The sequence below is a fragment of the Pseudophryne corroboree genome, chromosome 5, assembly GCF_028390025.1.
Source record: "Pseudophryne corroboree isolate aPseCor3 chromosome 5, aPseCor3.hap2, whole genome shotgun sequence".
NCBI lineage: Eukaryota > Metazoa > Chordata > Amphibia > Anura > Myobatrachidae > Pseudophryne > Pseudophryne corroboree.
Genome location: NC_086448.1, coordinates 795607993 through 795628112, shown reverse-complemented (window position 1 = coordinate 795628112; position 20120 = coordinate 795607993). Strand labels below are relative to the sequence as shown.

Below are 20120 nucleotides of genomic sequence, written 5' to 3'. Positions count from 1 at the left end.
AGGGGCCCTGTCTGTTCCAAGACTTACCGCGGCTGCGTTTGACGGCATGGCGGTTGAACGCCGGATCCTAACGGAAAAGGTTATTCCAGATGAAGTGATTCCTACGCTGATAAAGGCTAGGAAAGACGTGACAGCACAACATTATCACCGTATATGGCGAAAATATGTTGCTTGGTGTGAGGCCAGGAAGGCCCCTACAGAGGAATTCCAGCTGGGTCGATTCCTGCACTTCCTACAGTCAAGAGTAACTATGGGCCTAAAATTAGGATCCATAAAGGTCCAGATTTCGGCCCTATCTATTTTCTTTCAAAAAGAACTGGCTTCACTGCCTGAAGTTCAGACGTTTGTTAAGGGAGTGCTGCATATTCAGCCCCCTTTTGTGCCTCCAGTGGCACCTTGGGATCTTAACGTTGTGTTGGATTTCCTGAAATCCCACTGGTTTGAGCCACTTAAGACCGTGGAGCTAAAATATCTCACGTGGAAAGTGGTCATGCTATTGGCCTTAGCTTCGGCTAGGCGTGTGTCAGAACTGGCGGCTTTGTCATGTAAAAGCCCTTATCTGATCTTCCATATGTATAGGGCAGAATTGAGGACTCGTCCCCAATTTCTCCCTAAGGTGGTATCAGCGTTTCATTTGAACCAACCTATTGTGGTGCCTGCGGCTACTCGGGACTTGGAGGACTCCAAGTTACTAGATGTAGTCAGGGCTTTGAAAATCTATGTAGCCAGGACGGCTGGAGTCAGGAAAACTGACTCGCTGTTTATCCTGCATGCACCCAACAAGCTGGGTGCTCCTGCTTCAAAGCAAACTATTGCGCGCTGGATCTGTAACACGATTCAGCAAGCTCATTCTGCGGCAGGATTGCCGCATCCTAAATCAGTAAAAGCCCATTCCACAAGGAAGGTGGGCTCTTCTTGGGCGGCTGCCCGAGGGGTCTTGGCTTTACAGCTTTGCCGAGCTGCTACTTGGTCGGGTTCAAACACATTTGCTAAGTTCTACAAGTTTGATACCCTGGCTGAGGAGGACCTTGCCTTTGCTCATTCGGTGCTGCAGAGTCATCCGCACTCTCCCGCCCGTTTGGGAGCTTTGGTATAATCCCCATGGTCCTTACGGAGTTCCCAGCATCCACTAGGACAGTGATGGCTAACCTTGACACTCCAGCTCTTGTTTAACTACACATCCCAGCATGCCCTGCAACAGTTTTGCTATTTGGCCATGCTAAAACTGATGCAGGGCATGCTGGGATGTGTAGTTCAACAACAGCTGGAGTGTCAAGGTTAGCCATCACTGCACTAGGACGTCAGAGAAAATAAGAATTTACTCACCGGTAATTCTATTTCTCGTAGTCCGTAGTGGATGCTGGACGCCCGTCCCAAGTGCGGACTCTCTGCAATACATGTATATAGTTATTGCTTAACTAAAGGGTTATTGTTATGAGCCATTTGTTACTGAGGCTCAGTTGTTGTTCATACTGTTAACTGGGTATGGTTATCACGAGTTGTACGGTGTGATTGGTGTGGCTGTTATGAGTCTTACCCTGGATTCCAAATCATTTCCTTGTTGTGTCAGCTCTTCCGGGCACAGTTTCCTTAACTGAGGTCTGGAGGAGGGGCATAGAGGGAGGAGCCAGTGCACACCAGATAGTACCTAATCTTTCTTTTAGAGTGCCCAGTCTCCTGCGGAGCCCGTCTATTCCCCATGGTCCTTACGGAGTTCCCAGCTTCCACTACGGACTACGAGAAATAGAATTACCGGTGAGTAAATTCTTATTTTTTCTCTGAAACCACACCAACAAGGCAGAAATATGAACCTTGAGGAAGGCCAGACGTAGGCCTAAATCCATGCCCTGTTGCATAAAAGCCAAAAGTTTGGCTGTACTAAACTTGGAAGCGTCATAATTGTTAGATGCGCACCAAACAAAGTAGGAATGCCAGACCCTATGGTAAATCCGAGCAGAAGCCGGTTTCCGGGCCCCCAACATAGTTTTAATGACCTCTTCAGAAAAACCCTTAGCCCTCAAGAAGGAAGCTTCAAGAGCCATGCCGTCAAAGACAGCCGGGCTAGGTCCTGGTAGACACAGGGGCCCTGAACGAGGAGGTCTGGGCGTTGTGGAAGCAGAATTGGACGCTCTGACGATAGGCCCTGCAGGTCTGAGAATCAGTGCCGTCTGGGCCACGCTGGAGCTATGAGAAGCAGAATTCCTTTTTCTTGCTTGAACTTCCGAATTACCCTGGGCAGGAGTGACACCGGAGGTAACACGTACGGCAGCAGAAACCTCCACGGTACCGCCAGCGCATCCACGAATGCTGCTTGAGGATCCCTTGTCCTTGCTCCGAAGACCGGAACCTTGTGATTGTGTCGAGACGCCATCAGATCTACGTCTGGAAGACCCCACTTTTCCATTAGGAGTTGAAACACTTCTGGATGGAGGCCCCACTCGCCGGCATGCATGTCCTGATGACTGAGAAAGTCTGCTTCCCAATTCAGGACTCCCGGAATGAATATTGTCGATATGGCCGGTAGATGGCGTTCCGCCCAATGTAGAATCCGTAAGACTCCCTTCATTGCCAAACGGCTTCGAGTGCCGCCTTGATGATTTATGTAAGCCACTGTGGTGGCGTTGTCCGACTGTACTTGAACAGGACGGTTCTGAATTAAATGCTGAGCCAGGTTCAATGCATTGAAGACCGCCCACAATTCCAGAATGTTGATCTAGAGGAGAGATTCCTCCTTGGTCCACCGACCCTGAAGGGACTGTTGCTCCAGCACCGCGCCCCAACCTCTTAGACTGGCATCTGTCATCAACAGGACCCAGTTGGATATCCAGAAGGGATGGCCCCTGCACAGTTGTTGGTCCTGGAGCCACCAGAGCAGCGACAGACGGACCTCCGGAGTCAATGAGATCATTTGAGACCTGATCCGGTGAGGTAGACCGTCCCACTTGGCTAGAATCCGCCTCTGGAGGGGGCGAGAATGGAACTGAGCATACTCCACCATGTCGAATGCTGAGACCATGAGGCCCAGCACCTGCATCACCGAATGTATCGACACTTGCGGACGAGAAAGGAAGCAACAAATCCTGTCCTGAAGCTTCAGGACCTTCTCCTGACACAAGAACAACCCCCAGATGCACCATGCTCTGAGTAGGGATCAGGGAGAATTTCTTCCAGTTGATGAGCCACCCGTGGGCTTGTAGAAACCGGACCGTCATATCCAGATGACGAAGGAGAAGTTCTGGGGAATTTGCCAGGATTAACAAGTTGTCCAGATACGGCAGTATCCTGACCCCTTGACGGCGGAGTACCACCGTCACCACCGCCATTACTTTGGTGAAGACTTGCGGATCCGTTGTTAAACCAAAAGGTAACGCCCGAAACTGATAATGGTGGTTGCCAAAAGCAAACCTCAGGTATTGCTGATGTGACACTGCTATAGGAATATGCAGGTAAGCATCCTGTATGTCCAGGGAGACCATGTAGTCCCTAGGTTCCAAGGCCAGAACTATAGAGCGAAGGGTTTCCATACGTAACTTGGAAACCTTCACAAACCTGTTCAATGCCTTGAGGTTGAGAATGGGCCGGGAGGACCCATTCGGTTTCGGGACTAGAAACAGAGGAGAATAGTACCCCCGGCCACTCTGCGCAAGAGGCACCTGTACTACGACTCCTGTATCACCGAATTGCAGAGTGTTTGCCTTTGTCTGGTCCGACGGGACGTCTATCTGGCATAATCGATGAGGGGGTCGGTTTTTGAAGGCTATGGTGTAAACTCGAGTGACGACTTCCCGTACCCAGGCATCTGAAGTGGTTTTCAACCATTCCTGGGTATACCCTAGAAGCCGGCCCCCCACCCTGGGATCCCCCAGGGGGAGGCCCGCCCCGTCATGCGGCAGGCTTATCGGCCTTGGAAGCTGGCTGACGGGCCGCCCAGGCTCTTTTTGGCTTTGGCTTACCAGGTTTGGAAGTGCGGGCCTGCTTGTTGTATGCCTGACCTTTTGCTTTACCTGAAGAACGAAAGGGATGAAATGAAATACCTTTAGCCTTCGACACAGAAGGAGCGGTACTTGGCAGACAGGCAGTTTTGGCAGTAGCCAAGTCAGCCACTATCTTATTTAAGTCCTCCCCAAACAGAATATCTCCCTTGATAGGAAGTAGCTCCAGGGTTTTTCTAGAGTCCAGATCCACAGGCCAGGATCTCAGCCACAATATCCGGCGAGCCAGGACTGATGTAGTAGAGGTCTTGGCTGCTAGGATACCGGCATCAGAAGCCGCCTCTTTAATATAGCGAGAAGCTGTGACAATATATGACAAGCATTGTCTAGCATGGTCAGAAGAGATTTCAGCTTCTAACTCCAAGGCCCATACTTCAATAGCCTCTGCAGCCCATGTTGCTGCAATAGTGGGCCTTTGTGCAGCACCCGTGTGGGTGTAAATCGCTTTAAGACAACCCTCCACATGTTTATCCGTAGGCTCTTTGAGAGACGTGACGGTCGTGACAGGCAGAGCTGAGGAAACCACCATCCTAGCCACATGTGAGTCTACTGGAGGAGGCGTTTCCCAATTCTTAGTCAGCTCTGGTGCGAGGGGATAGCGAGCCAGCATCTTTTTTTGAGGCACAAACTTCGTACCCGGGTTTTCCCAGGGTTCCTGACGTATATCCACTAGGTGGTCAGAGTGAGGTAAAACTTGTTTAACCACCTTCTGACGCTTGAACCTATCTGGTTTCTTAGGAGGGACGGATGGCTCGGGATCATCCATAATCTGTAGAATTAAATTAATAGCCTCCAAAAGATCAGGAACATCCACATGTGAACTACCCTCCCCATCAGCCGTATCTGAGTCAGAACCTGTGGGGTCAGTGTAAGTGCCGTCTTCATCAGATGAGGTGCCAGTGACAGCAGTGGATTGTGAGGAGACAAGCGCTCGCTTAGAGGACCCCTTGGACTTAGGCGAGCGATGGTCAGACTTTTTAGTAGTCAGGGACTGGTTCAACTTCTTCAATTGAGCAGATAAATCGTCTGCCCACGGCGGGTTAGCTGCAGGGACCACATACGGTTGTATCGGCATAGGGGGTGTTAGTTTATGAAATAGCGTATGCAGAAGCATGGAAAAAGCGGCCCACGATGGGTCATTATGTGCCTCCGTTGCCACAGTCCCACTGGGGGGCAAGGAGCCCCCAGAACCAGAGCCCACAGCTGCTATATTCCCCTCATAGGGATCTGTGGCTTCAGCAACATGGGCAGTGTGTTCAGACCCAGACCAGTTACCGTCAGAAGCAGACATGATATAACTTGCAGTATCAGGTAACATAGTACATTTGGCAGCAGCACAATACCTCTTACCCAAACCCCTGCGCAGTGTAGTCAGCACCAGCAGAGATAAAGGAGAGATATGGTGACTAAATCACAGAGATAAATCCGTATTAGAGTATATCTTTGTGAAAATCCTATATTAGATAAAACCTGACGCACCAAGCCCCCTCAGGTTATAGAATATAGGGATAGCAGGTTGAGTGAAAGACACGAGATGGACACCACTCAGCTATCTAATGCACACACAAATAGTCACCGTTTATACAATGCAGAGGTTATTACTAACAATAATACTGCACTGGACTAGCTTACACAGCTATATAACAATAGATATAACAGTACACAGTAAGAACTGGATGTATATCACAGGGTAATTGTACTAGAAAACCCTGACTAAGTGCACTCTTTCTTACTAACACTGACTAAAAAAGGCAGGTAAAATACTTAAGTGTCATGTAAAGTCACAGCACTGACGACCAGGCGGCTTTACATAGGAGGATTTGCCCAAGCATTCCCAGGAACAGTGAGCTGAGGGATAATGGCGCCGCAGACACTGCCAGGGAGTGACGGAGAGACAGATATGCAGCTCCAGGGTGGGAACATTTGCGGGAAATGGCGCCCTGGGGCTGGGGGAGGGGCTTCAGGTCTAAGCCTTATTCCCCTGCTGGCAAAACTACCGGGTACTGTGGGCTCTTATTAAACTGGTTTAGAGAGAAAACCTGACCTGCGCCCATGCCCTGGTGATCACAGTGTCCACCGCCAGCGCGTGCGGCCCGCCTCCCACTGACCGCACTGGATCGCGATAAAGACCGGGTCCCGCAAGCGGGACCCACTCACCACCTCCAGAAGCGCGGCCACGCGATCCCGAAGAGCCCCCATCGTGTGTACCTGACGTGAAGAAAACCGGAGCCTCCGCTGTATGTACCCGGCAACCAGGGCTCGGGAGTGTACAGCGCCGCTGGGGAGAGCTGGAGCTGCAGCAGTGAATGTCTTCTGACATTTACCACGGCTGCTGCCCTTGAAGTCTTCACTTTTTCTTCATAAAAAGCTCTTCTTAGGGCTGCCTGGAGCGGGCAGCCCCTCTGTTAAGGGTAGCGTCTAGATTCTCTGTGTGCAGAGGACCTTTCCCATAACCCCCTGGGTCCATGTCACAATCTATTTGGAATAGAAAAGTATGGCGAGCGAAGCGAGACACCGAGCCCGATGCGTGGCGAGCGTCCAATGCTGCACAGAAAAAAAAATACCCCAAACGGACGGAGAACGAAGAAGACATTTAGGAGCTGTAAGGGCGGAAGTTCTCTCCTGCCCACTCGTTTTGTCACGTCCAGGTCCTTTACACGAAGGCAACATAGACACAACCCTCTGTTAAGTGCCTGCTTACTGCAGCACCAACTACAAAACTGAGCTCCTGTGCAAGGAGGCGGGGTTATAGAGGAGGCGGCGCTGTGCATTCTGGGAACAGTCAAAGCTTTGAGCCTGTTGGTGCCTCGGATCAAGATCCTACTCTACACCCCATTGTCCATCCTTGTGGAGCCCAGTGTACCCCGCAGCAGAAATTACCCTGCCCAAATAATCATGCACCAAATAGTGTGCAAGGTTCCAGTAGACTCTCACAGTCAATGCCATTTCAATCTCCCTTACATTTTCTGGAATTTGGCACTTAGGCCACGGTTCCCAGCATCCCAGTCCGTGGCCTGCATTCAATTCTCTGCGATGTGCTCAGGTAGAATACAGTAAAACTACTAGGGTGGCGGCCACTTTCCAACCATTGCTCCGGCACTGCCACCATCACTGCTAATTGAATTGCGTCCACCGAGATAAGAGTTAGGGTAATGAATACTAGGGGGGTGATTTAGTAGGCGTTGAAGATCATAACATTGCTTACGTCTGTTGTAGGGAGCCTCCATGTGTTAGTGTGAGCAGCTGTGATCCTGTAACGGTAAGGGAGCAGCTGCTAGGAGTGCGAGTACAGCCGGCACGCTGTATAGATGGGTAGAGGGTAGGATGTGACGTATGCCCTAAAACAGGGGCGGGGAACCTTTGGCCCTCCAGCTGTTGAACTACATATACCAGCATGCCATGGTAAAGTTTTGCAATTTGGCTATGCTAAAACTTGCAGGGTATGCTGGGATGTGTAGTTCAACAACAGCTGGAGAACCGCAGGTTCCCCACCCCTGCCCTAAAATCACAATATGAACTGACGACACTTCTGAACGTACACCTATATCCCGCTAATTGTCAGGCGGGAGATAACAGCACACTCTAAAGATAGGAAAAAAACAGGAAGTAAATAAACATTTAAAACATTTCAAAGAAACAAAAAATCTGTACAAAAGAATATTGTGAGGTAATGGATGGAAATGCTGTAACAAGTGTTTCTGTGATATATGTAGCCATACTGGGCTTTTAGGCAAATGCAATTTTTGTGCATAAAATAAAAATGAACTGTAGAAATGTTGGGGACACATCCGCAGCGGCGCCAGCATTAATGTAATCTCCGCGTCAGACCTTCTGTTCTACTTACCAGGCTGATCACTGTAACATACAATAAAAAGGAATGATTTTTATTGCTATGTATTCCCGTTGTAGCCAAGCGCAAAGTGGGCCTAATTCAGATCTGATCGCTGGGTGATTTTTGTTGTCCTGCGATCAGATAGTCACCACCTACAGCGGGAGTGTATTTTTCCGACATGTAAGTGTGCGATCGCATGTAGAGCAGAGCTGCACAAACTGATTTTGTGCAGTGTGTGCGCAGCCCAGCACTTACTCTTCCTGTCCGACAGAATTGGGCTGATCAGGAGCGGACGCCAGACACCCTCCCTGAAAACGCCTGCGTTTTTCCGGACACTCCCTGATAACGGTCAGTTGCCACGCACAAACGCCCTCTTCCTGGCAATCTCCTTGCAAACGCCCGTGCGAATGGATCCTTTGCACAATCCCGTCGCAGGGTGCCGATGCCCATTGCAGCCATGCGACGCGCTAGCGCAGTGCAAACGCAGTTCAGATCTGATCATCCGCTGTGTGAAAACGCACAGCAGCTATCAGATCGGAATGACCCTGTGTCTCCACAATATTATATAGCGCTACCAATTATGTAGCAGAACACACAGAATCTGTCATTCACATCAGTCCCTGACCCACTGGCGCTAGTCTATATTCCCTAAACTCACACTAGGGAACATTTTAAAACAGCAGATAAGTAACTTGCCCGTATGTGGGAAGAGACCGGAGTGCTCTGAGGAAACCCACGCAAGCACAGGAAGAACTTAGAAACTCTTCACAGACAGGGTGCTGGTACTGTAAAGCAGCAATGCTGACCACTGAGACAGTGTTGGACCAATAAAAATAAAAACAATGTTTTATAAAGTGGCAATGTGTGTAAAAGCAGATGGTGCCAGACTACATGACACAGGCTTGTATTTAAATGATCCTTAAGAGACCGATTCAATCTCAGCATAAATAGCATCCTGTAACCTTCATAATTACAGATGTAAGTTCTCATGGGGCCTGGTAGTGAATGGTAACAGAACAACCAACTAATCCAACCTGGTTTTGCCTTTAAAATTATTGGCGCTTTAAACATAAACTGTACCTCACCAGTGTCACACCCCGGCTATTATATAAGCTGTGCCTCGCCAGTCTCACGCCCAGGCTGTTCTATAAACCGTACCTCACCAGGGTCACGCCCAGGCTCTTTTCTCTTACGTCCTAGAGGATGCTGGGGACTCCAAAAGAACCATGGGGTATAGATGGCGGATCGCAGGAGACATGGGCACACTAAAAGACTTTGACTGGGTGTGAACTGGCTCCTCCCTCTATGCCCCTCCTCCAGACCTCAGTTAGACTTTGTGCCCAGGAGTGACTGGACACACACTAGTGGAGCTCTACTGGAGATTCTCTGGAAAGACTTTTGTTAGGTTTTTTATTTTCAGGGAGACCTGCTGGCTACAGGCTCCCTGCATCGTGGCACTGAGGGGAGAGAAGTCGGACCTACTTCTTCTTAGTTCAAAGGCTCTGCTTCTTAGGCTACTGGACACCATTAGCTCCAGAGGGTTCGATCACTTGGTGCGCCTAGCTGCTTGTTCCCGGAGCCGCACCGTCACCCCCCTCACAGAAGCCAAAAGAGAGAAGCCGGGTGAGTATTAGAAGAACAGAAGACTTCAGATGGCAGAAGATTTCAGTGACGGAGGTACAACGCAACGGTCGCGCTGCGCTCCATGCTCCCACACATACACCAATGGCACTCACAGGGTCCAGGGCGCTGGCGGGGGGGGGAGCGTCCTGGGCAACAGTTACTGAAGGCTTTTTTGCACTGGCACAAGGCCTATTCGGTGCCCGGGCACCGTATAAGATACCCCCGCCAGTATAAAGAATTCAAATTTGAGCGGGACTACAGCGTGCCGGGAAGGGGCAGGGCTTAGCCACACAGCTTACCAGCGCCATTTTCTCTCTCCACAGCTGCTGCAGAGACGCTGGCCCGGACCTCCAAGCTCCTTACAAGTAACAAGTGAGCAAAACGGGGGGGCACATACAATTTGGTGCTTTATATGTATATTACAGCGCAAACACCATATATATTTGTTGTAGTATATGGGCGCTGGGGTGTGAGCTGGCATACTCCCTCTGTGTTCTCTCTACAGGCTTCCCTGTGGGGCTGTCCCCTTTATTTGGCCGGTGTGGGTGTGTCGGTACTACATGTTGACATGTCTGAGGCTGAGTGTTCCTCCCCGGAGGAAGTTACTGGGGGCGCAGAAAAGGATTTGGGAATGACTCTGTCGGCATAGCCGACTGCTGATTGGGTGAATATGTTGAGTACGCTGAATGCAAACGTGGCTTTATTGTCTAAGAGGCTGGATAAATCTGATTCTCAGACACAAAGGGGTATATTTACTAACATTCGTAATTCTCCCGATTTGGTGGGAGAATAATCACGAATGACATCGAAAGTGTAAAACTGCAACTTTTTGAATTTGTTACGACGGATTTACTAAGCTGTCGTATTCGTATTTTTTGTTTTGTCCGATGTCGATGTCATTCGTGGTTTTCTGGTGTAGAATGCGGCCGATTTGGTTGTTTTGCGGCCGTGTTTTTTGATTATTTTACGACTGCGTCACATGTCTGTTACGGCAGTGATTTTGATGTTGCGGCCGCGTTTTTAGTCCTAAGTTTCGTTTTTGTCACGCGTCCGTGATTGGTTGTATTCGTGATGGAGGAGTGTCTGTGCACATTACTATAAAACCGCCCCAAACACACCGCACCTCGTGGGTTTAGCTAGTGGAGAGGAGAGAGGAAGGTGTATTTGGAGTTGGTGAGTTTGGTGGAGTTTTTGGTGGATTTGGTGCGGAGTTTTGTGATTGTTGAGTGCTGTACTGTGTGTGTAAGTAGTCTTGTCATATTTGTAGTATTGTTTTTTCACAGTTTGTAAACTTTTTTGTCCTTGTTTTTTTTTTATAGTCTTTTGTCATTGTTTGAGTGAGTGAGTGAGCGTGTGTGTTGGCTGTGTGGTGTGTAGTAGTAGTAGTGGAGGAGTGTGTTTTCTGTATTGATTTTTCTGTGTTTTGTGTCGTTTGTCCTCATGTCTGACTCAGAGGTCAGTGTGGTGGAGGAGGTTAGCGAGAGGGAGGCGGTTAGTGAGGTGGAGGCTGTTAGTGAGGTGGAGGAGGTGAGTGAGGTGGAGGGGGTTAGTGAGAGGGAGGAGGTTAGTGAGGAGGAGGAGGAGGGGGTGCCTGTTGCTGCATTCTCCAGTGAGAGTGATGGTGCTGTGGCTCCGCAGCCACGCACCACTACCAAGACTGGCAGGAATATTAAGTTCAGCTATGCTGAAAACATGGCGTTGGTGCGTGAGCTGATGAAGCACCATCGGCAATTGTTTGGTCAGGATGCTGCCAAGGTGTCCTCCCGCAGGAAGTCTGTCCTGTGGGGGAAAGTAATAGTTGCCGTAAATAGTGAGGGTGTGGTGAGGCGGACTGAGGACACGTGTCGCAAGAGGTTCTATGACATAAAGCGCCGTGTCAAGGCCAAGATGGCCAAAGAGGCTAAATCAGCACGCAAAACCGGGGGTGGCCCCCCTTTCCGGGCAACTTATCGGGAGTGGGAGGAGCCTGTGCGGGCACTGATTCCAGCAGAAGTGGTGTCTGCAACTCATGTCCGGGATTCGGACCGACCCACGCAGGATGGTGAGTTTGATAAATCTAAATTATTTTTTAAAGTGTGCAAAATGATAATGGTGGAAAAATTATTTTTAAAATGTATGCATACATTGTTGGTCATGTATTGCAGGCCTATGCACCCTTATGCTGTTTTTGTGTTTTGAAACTGCATTTCCCATCTTGCCTTGGCTGTATTTTTTAAAATTTATAATGCAAAATCAGGTGCAGTGCATGCTAGTATGTGTAGTTGCAATAATTAATATGAGATATTGCTTGGACATAGCTGTTGTATCTAATAGCAGCTTGTTATGATGTTTTTTTTTTTAATTCAATTTTTAAAAAAACTTTTAATTTACATTTTGGTTCAAGTTGCAAGTAATCAAACTATGCAATATCCGACACATAATTCATCAATGTTACTGGTTTTTTTTGTGCAACACCATGTACATTTTTATATACATAACAAATTAAGGAATCACGAAGATCTTAAGCTGAAAATAAGAATTTACTTACCGATAATTCTATTTCTCGTAGTCCGTAGTGGATGCTGGGGACTCCGTCAGGACCATGGGGAATAGCGGGCTCCGCAGGAGACAGGGCACATCTAAAAAGCTTTTTAGGTCACATGGTGTGTACTGGCTCCTCCCCCCATGACCCTCCTCCAAGCCTCAGTTAGGTACTGTGCCCGGACGAGCGTACACAATAAGGAAGGATCTTGAATCCCGGGTAAGACTCATACCAGCCACACCAATCACACCGTACAACTTGTGATCTGAACCCAGTTAACAGTATGATAACAAAACGAAGTAGCCTCCGAAAAGATGGCTCACAACAATAGTAATAACCCGATTTTTGTAACAATAACTATGTACAAGCATTGCAGACAATCCGCACTTGGGATGGGCGCCCAGCATCCACTACGGACTACGAGAAATAGAATTATCGGTAAGTAAATTCTTATTTTCTCTAACGTCCTAGTGGATGCTGGGGACTCCGTCAGGACCATGGGGATTATACCAAAGCTCCCAAACGGGCGGGAGAGTGCGGATGACTCTGCAGCACCGAATGAGAGAACTCCAGGTCCTCCTTAGCCAGAGTATCAAAATTTGTAAAATTTTACAAACGTGTTCTCCCCTGACCACGTAACTGCTCGGCAAAGTTGTAATGCCGAGACTCCTCGGGCAGCCGCCCAGGATGAGCCCACCTTCCTTGTGGAATGGGCATCTACATATTTAGTCTGTGGCAGGCCTGCCACAGAATGTGCAAGCTGAATTGTACTACAAATCCAGCGTGCAATAGACTGCTTAGAAGCATGAGCACCCAGCTTGTTGGGTGTATACAGTATAAACAGCAAGTCAGACTTTCTGACTCCAGCCGTCCTAACTATATATATATATATATATATATATTTTTAGGGCCCTGACCACGTCTAGTAACTTGGAGTCCTCCAAGTCCCTATTAGCCGCAGGCACCACAAGAGGTTGTTTCAGGTGAAAACGCTGACACCCCTTTATGAAGAAACTGGAGACGAGTCCCAGTTCTGTCCTGTTCAAATGGAAAATTTTAATATGGGCTTTTGTAAGACAAAGCCGCCCATTCTGACAATCGCCTGGCCGAGGCCAGGGCTAACAACATGGTCACTTCCCATGTGAAATATTTGTCAATAGCATGGTCACTTTCCATGTGAGATATTTCAAATCCACAGATTTGAGCGGTTCAAACCAATATGATTTTAAGAAATCCCAACACTATGTTGAGATCTCACGGTGCCCCTAGGGGCACAAAAAAGCTGTATATGCAATACATCCTTTACAATCTGGACTTCAGGAACTGAAGTCAATTCTTTCTGGAAGAAAATCTACAGGGCCGAAATTTAAATGTTAATGAACCCCAATTTGAGGTCCAAAACACTCCTGTTTTCAGGAAGTGTAGAAATCGACCTAGTTGAATTTTCGTCGTGGAGCCTTCCTGGCCTCACCCACGCAACATATTTTCACCACATGTGGTGATGACGTTGTGCGGTCACCTCCTTCCTGGCTTTGACCAAGGTAGGTATGACCTCTTATGGAATGCCTTTTCCCCTCAGGATCCGGCATTCAACCGCCATGCCGTCAAACGCAGCCGCGGTAAGTCTTGGAATAGACATGGTACTTGCTGAATCAAGTCCCTTCTTAGCTCCCCAGGCCCTTAGTCCTCTGTGAGCATTTCTTGAAGTTCCGGGTACCAAGTCCCTCTTGGCCTATCCGGAGCCACTAGTACAGTTCATACTCCTCTATGTCTTATAATTCTCAATACCCTGGTTATGAGAAACAGAGGAGGGAACACATACACAGACTGGTACACCCACGGTGTTACCAGAACATCCACAGCTATCGCCTGAAGGTCTCATGACCTGGCGGAATACCTGTCCCGTTTTTTGTTCGGGCGGGACGCCATCATGTCCACCTTTGGTCTTTGCCAACGGTCCACAATCATGTTGAAAAACTTCCCTATGAAGTTTCCACTCTCCCGGGTGGAGGTCATGCCTGCTAAGGAAGTCTGCTTCCCAGTCGTCCACTCCCGGAAAGAACACTGCTGACAGTGCTATCACATGATTTTCCGCCTAGCGAAAAATCCTTGCAGTTTTCACTGCCCTCCTGCTTCTTGTGCCGCCCTTCTGTTTACGTGGGCGACTGCCGTGATGTTATCCCACTGGATCAATACCGGCTGACCTTGAAGCAGAGGTCTAGCTAAGTTTAGAGCATTATAAATTTGCTCTAAGCTTATTTATGCGGAGAGAATTCTCCAGACTTAATCACACTTCCCTGGAAATTTTTTCCCTGTGTGACTGTTCCCCAGCCTCTCAGGCTGGCCTCCGTGGTCACCGGCATCCAATCCTGAATGCCGAATCTGCGGCCCTCTAGAAGATGAGCACTCTGTAATCACCACAGGAGAGACACCCTTTTCCTTGGATATAGGGTTATCCGCTGATGCATCTGAGGATGCGATCCGGACCATTTGTCCAGCAGATCCCACTGAAGAGTTCTTGCGGGAAATCTGCCGAATGGAATTGCTTCGTAATAAGCCACCATTTTTACCAGGACTCTTGTGCAATGATGCACTGACACTTTTCCTGGTTTTAGGAGGATCCCGATTAGCTCGGATAACTCCCTGGTTTTCTCCACTGGGAGAAACACGTTTTTCTGGACTGTGTCCAGAATCTTCCCTAGGAACAGTAGACGTGTCGTCGGAAAAAGCTGCGATTTTGGAATATTTAGAATCCACTCGTGCTGTCGTAGAACTACTTAAGATAGTGCTACTCCGACCTCCAACTGTTCTCTGGACCTTGCCCTTATCAGGAAAGCGTCCATGTTTCTTTTAAGAAAAATCCTCATTCCGGCCATTACCTTGGTAAAGACCCGGGGCGCCGTGGACAATCCAAACGGCAGCGTCTGAACTGATAGTGACAGTTCTGTACCAGGAACCTGAAGTACCCTTGGTGAGAAGGGCAAATTTGGACCTGTAGGTAAACGTCCCTGATATCCAGTGACATCATATCGTCCCCTTCTTCCTGGTTCGCTATCACTGCTTCGAGTGACTCCATCTTGATTTGAACGCTTGTATGTAAGTGTTCAAATATTTCAGATCTCACCGAGCCGGTTGGCTTCAGTACCACAATATAGTGTGGAATACTACCCCCTTCCTTGTTGTAAGAAGGGTACTTTGATTATCACCTGCTGGGAATACAGCCTGTGAATTGTGTGAGGGGGAGACGTCTCGAATTTCCAATGTACACCTGGGATATTACATGTAGGATCCCGGAGTTCCCTTGCGAGTGTTGCTGAAACTCTTGAGATGACCCCCTACCGCACCTGAGTCCGCTTGTACGGCCCCAGCGTTATGCTGCGGACTTGGCAGAAGCCGTGAGGAGCTTCTGTTCCTGGGAATGAGCTGCTTGCTGCAGTCTTCTTCCCTTTCCTCTCCCCCTGGGCAGATATGACTGGCCTTCGCCCGCCTGCCCGTATGGGGACGAAAGGACTGAGACTGAAAAGACTGTGTCCTTTTCTGCCAATATGTGACTCGGGGTAACAAAAGGTGGATTTTTCAGCTGTTGCCATGGCCACCAGGTCCAATGGACCGCCCCTTTATACGGCAATACTTCCATATGCCGTCAGGAATCTGCCTCACCTGACCACTGTCGTGTCTTCGTCTGGCAGATATGTACATCACATTTACTCTTGATGCCAGAATGCAAATATGCCTCTGCGCATCACACATATATAGAAATGCATCCTTAAAATGCTCTATAGACAATAAAATCCTGTCCCTGTCAAGGGTATCAAAATTTTCAGTCAGGAAATCCGACCAAGCCCCCTCAGCGCTGCACATCCAGGCTGAGGCGATTGCTGGTCGTAGTATAACACCAGTATGTGTGTATATACTGTTATGATATTTTCCAGCTTCCTATCAGCTGGCTCCTTGAGGGCGGCCGTTTATAAGCGTGTGAGCGCCTTGTCCACCCTAAGGTGTGTTTTCCAACTCGCCCTTACTACTGGCGGGAAAAAGGGTATACCGCCCATAACTTTCTGTCGGAGGAACCCCACGTATCATCACACACTTCATTTAATTTATCTGATTTAGGCAAAACTACAAGTAGTTTATTCCCACCCTACAAAATACCCTTATTTGTGGTACTTGTGGTATCAGAAATACGTAACACCTCTTTCATTGCCCTTAACATGTAACTTGTGGCCCTAAAGGAAAAATACGTTTGTTTCTTCACCGTCGACACTGGGGTCAGTGTCCGTGTCAGTGTCTGTCGACCGACTGAGGTAAATGGGCGTTTTTACAAGCCCCTGACGGTGTCTGAGACGCCTGGACCGATACTAATTTGTCCGCCGGCTGTCTCATGTCGTCAACCGGCTTGCAGCGTGTTGACATTATCACGTAATTCCATAAGTAAGCCATCTTCTGGTGTCGACTCCCTAGAGAGTGACATCACCATTACAGGCAATTTTCTCCGTCTCCTCACCAACATTTTCCTCATACATGTCGACACACACGTACCGACCTACAGCACACACATACAGGGAATGCTCTGATAGAGGACAGGACCCACTAGCCCTTTGGGGAGACAGAGGGAGAGTTTGCCAGCACACACCAAAAGCGCCATAATGTATATAACAACCCTAGAAGGTGTTGTTTCTATATATGGGCTCTTAATATATAATTATATCGCCAATTTATGCCCCCCTTCTCTTTAACCCTGTTTCTGTAGTGCAGGGGAGAGTGGGAGCCTTCCTCACCAGCGGAGCAGGTCAGGAAAATGGCGCTGAGTGCTGAGGAGAATAAGCTCCGCCCCTTTCACGGCGGGCTTTTCTCCCGGTTATTAGGAAAACTGGCCTGGGTTAAATACATACATATAGCCTTAATGGCTATATGTGATGTATTTATTTGCCAAATAGGTATTTATATTGCTGCCCAGGGCGCCCCCAGCAGCGCCCTGCACCCTCCGTGACCGTGTCAGTGAGCCGTGTAGCAACAATGGCGCACAGCTGCAGTGCTGTGCGCTACCTCTCTGAAGACTGTGAAGTCTTCTGCCGCCTGTTTCCGGACCTCCGTTCCGCCGTCTTTCTTCAGCGTCTGTAAGGGGGATCGGCGGCGCGGCTCCGGGACGAACCCCAGGCTGACCTGTGTTCCGACTCCCTCTGGAGCTCAGTGTCCAGTAGCCTAAGATCCCAATCCATCCTGCACGCAGGTGAGTTGGAGATCTCTCCCCTAAGTCCCTCGTTGCAGTGATCCTGTCGCCAGCAGGAATCACTGATTAGAAACCTAAAAAAAAACTTTACTAAACAGCTCCTTAAGAGAGCCATCCAGTTTGCACCCTTCTCGGACGGGCACAAAAACCTAACTGAGGCTTGGAGGAGGGTCATGGGGGGAGGAGCCAGTACACACCATGTGACCTAAAAAGCTTTTTAGATGTGCCCTGTCTCCTGCGGAGCCCGCTATTCCCCATGGTCCTGACGGAGTCCCCAGCATCCACTAGGACGTTAGAGAAATTAGTTTAATTTACAATACGTACAAGATGGTTACAGTACACTAAGGCTTTGCAGTTAGCATTTTTTGACAAAGTATGGTCATAATGTTTTTTCAACTTTTTCAACAGTCCGACAGACCAGCCGGCCAGACAGGCCACAGACAACTCAGGATGATGCTGGGATTGCAGGTAAGAATTCACTGTAGTCACATATTCTGCAAACACATAGAAGTACAAAATATTAATGTTTATATATTCTCATAGGTTCTGCTTCTGTAAGCCGCCCTCCTCTAAGGCGCCCATCACAGGGCTCGGGGCACTTACCCAGGAGGCCAAGTAAGACACGGCGTCTTGTCTCTGAATCTGCGGCTCCATCTTCCCCACCCAGGCGGCGCATTTCTGCAGTCTCACCCCAGCCACCACAGGCACTATTGGCGAGTCCACAGAGTGATGAGCCCAGATCAACTCAGTTATCTGGTGAGTCAAAACATAAACTAAACACATAGCAAATCATCTACACAGTACAGTTACTATGATGTGAGTTGTAGTTGAGATTACATGTTTGCCATAACAAACAATGTGATGTTACGTCTTAAATTTTTAAAGGTGCAAATGCTGAATTTTTCAATATCTTAGTGGTTGCTATCGCCAACATCAAATTTAAAAATGAACTGACATTTGTAAAAATTTAGGCCACACACGTGCACATAAAAATAACAACACATTACTGGCTTTAAAAAAAAACCCACCACCCCCTCCACACCATTATAGTGTTCACACACCTCCCCTGTCCTGTATGTAGACTGCTTACTTGCTCCGCTCCTCGGGAATATCCAGGTAAGCAGTCTATATCCTGGACAGGGGAGGTGACAGAACACTGTAATGCTGTGGAGGGGAGGTAGTTAGGTGAGGATTCCGCAAGTCAGTCTATGTGCACGCCTGTGATGGTATATATGTGTTTGTAAACCAAATAAATTATAAGTTTAAAAACACAACTCAAAATACAAAAATAATGGAGTATTATGAATGTAGAAATGTTTAGAACTAGCAAATATATTATTTGTAAAGTAAACAGTGCATGTTGTCCACCCCATACAGAGCCAAGCTTGATGCCCGACGTGGACCAGCAGGGACAAGACCAACAGGCAACATTCACACTGCAACTAACACCTGTTGACCCGAGCCAGCCAATACAGCCGCAGGATATCCCCCAAGCCTCCATGAGTCCACAACTGGTACAAGCTCCACCCCAGCCACAAATTCCAGATGACTTTTGGTCCAGTTGGACAAGCCAACAGACCCAAAGCAATGCCAGCCTGACCGCACATACCCAACACCTTGCCAGTCTGCCCCATCATCTACCGCGCATTAGTCGCAACTCGGGCAGACTGATTGTCCAAGTAGGCCGAATCGCAACATCGATGGAGCAAATACGGGCAGACAACAACCAAATGCTGGCTCATTTAACGCGCATCATTGATGAGCAACAGCGCCAGCACCAAACACTCATACAACTAATACAGCACAACCAGGTTGTGAATGAATCTTTATCCCGGATTGTAGCCAGCCACACTGCAACCAACACACAACTGAATGCCAGCATAAATAATTTGAGCAACAACATAACATTGATGGCAGCACAACAAGTGACCTCCAGCTCTGGAACCACGACCCCTAGCCAAACGCCAGTAACCTCCCCTGTTCGGCGATCCTCCCGAGCACGTGCCAGTGAGCCAGCACAAAGCACAGCACCCAGCACACACAAGCGCAAAAAATAATACATCAAAAACATTTGTGTAACGCAATAAAAAATTTGATTTGACAAACACACAACTTCCTGTGTCCGTCTCAAACATTGTAGAAGCTGCTATGTATGTATGTATGTTTTTATGGGGTAATGAATGACAATGTATTGATAACATAAACTAACTACAATGTACACACCACTATAAACAACAAACAGTAAGTAACAAAACACACAATTGTTTGTATTGCAAAGTGTTTAGTCAAGGCTAATTACATCCTACAAAAACTTACCCGAAAAATACCGCTGAATCACTTCTTGCCGTACCTGCCTCCCTACATATGTACTCACACTGTCACCAGATGTTTCTAACTCCTCTGCTTGCTGACTGCTTTCTCCCTCATCATGTGCCAGATGTTGACTTAAACACAGATTATGGAGAAAACAGCAGCAGAACACAATTCTAGTCACCTTTGAGGGACTATACAACAAAAGGCCTGCAGATTTATCCAGACACCGAAACCGTGATTTCAGCACACCAAAACATCTTTCTATCACATTCCGCGTAGCCTTATGTGCATGATTGTAACTGTGTTCAGCAGGAGAATCAGGTTGGGACAATGGAGTAAGGAGCCAAGAGAAGCAGCCGTAACCACCATCACCTGAAAAACAGATATAGTCAACATTAGTACATGTGTAAGATTATTCATTACCCTAGTCAAAAATAGAGTTTGTTGTTAAAAGACATACACACAACACATTTTAAACATACCCAGCAGCCAGCCATCAGGCATTTGTCCGTCCTCAAATTTATCGAAGAGCGATGACTGACTGAGGATGAAGGAGTCATGGCAGCCACCAGGGTAACCTGCAACAACACTCATAATTTTTAATTTTGC

General features: G+C 48.1%; 1 long non-coding RNA gene across 1 annotated transcript; it reads left to right on the top strand.

Annotated features, from left to right (window-relative positions):
• Positions 1–17530: 17530 nt before the first annotated feature.
• LOC134929483 (uncharacterized) lies at positions 17531–19292 on the top strand. Its single transcript, XR_010178582.1, has 3 exons — positions 17531–17666; positions 17742–17954; positions 18576–19292. It is a non-coding gene; the product is annotated as an uncharacterized LOC134929483 (long non-coding RNA).
• The last annotated feature ends 828 nt before the right edge of the window (positions 19293–20120 follow it).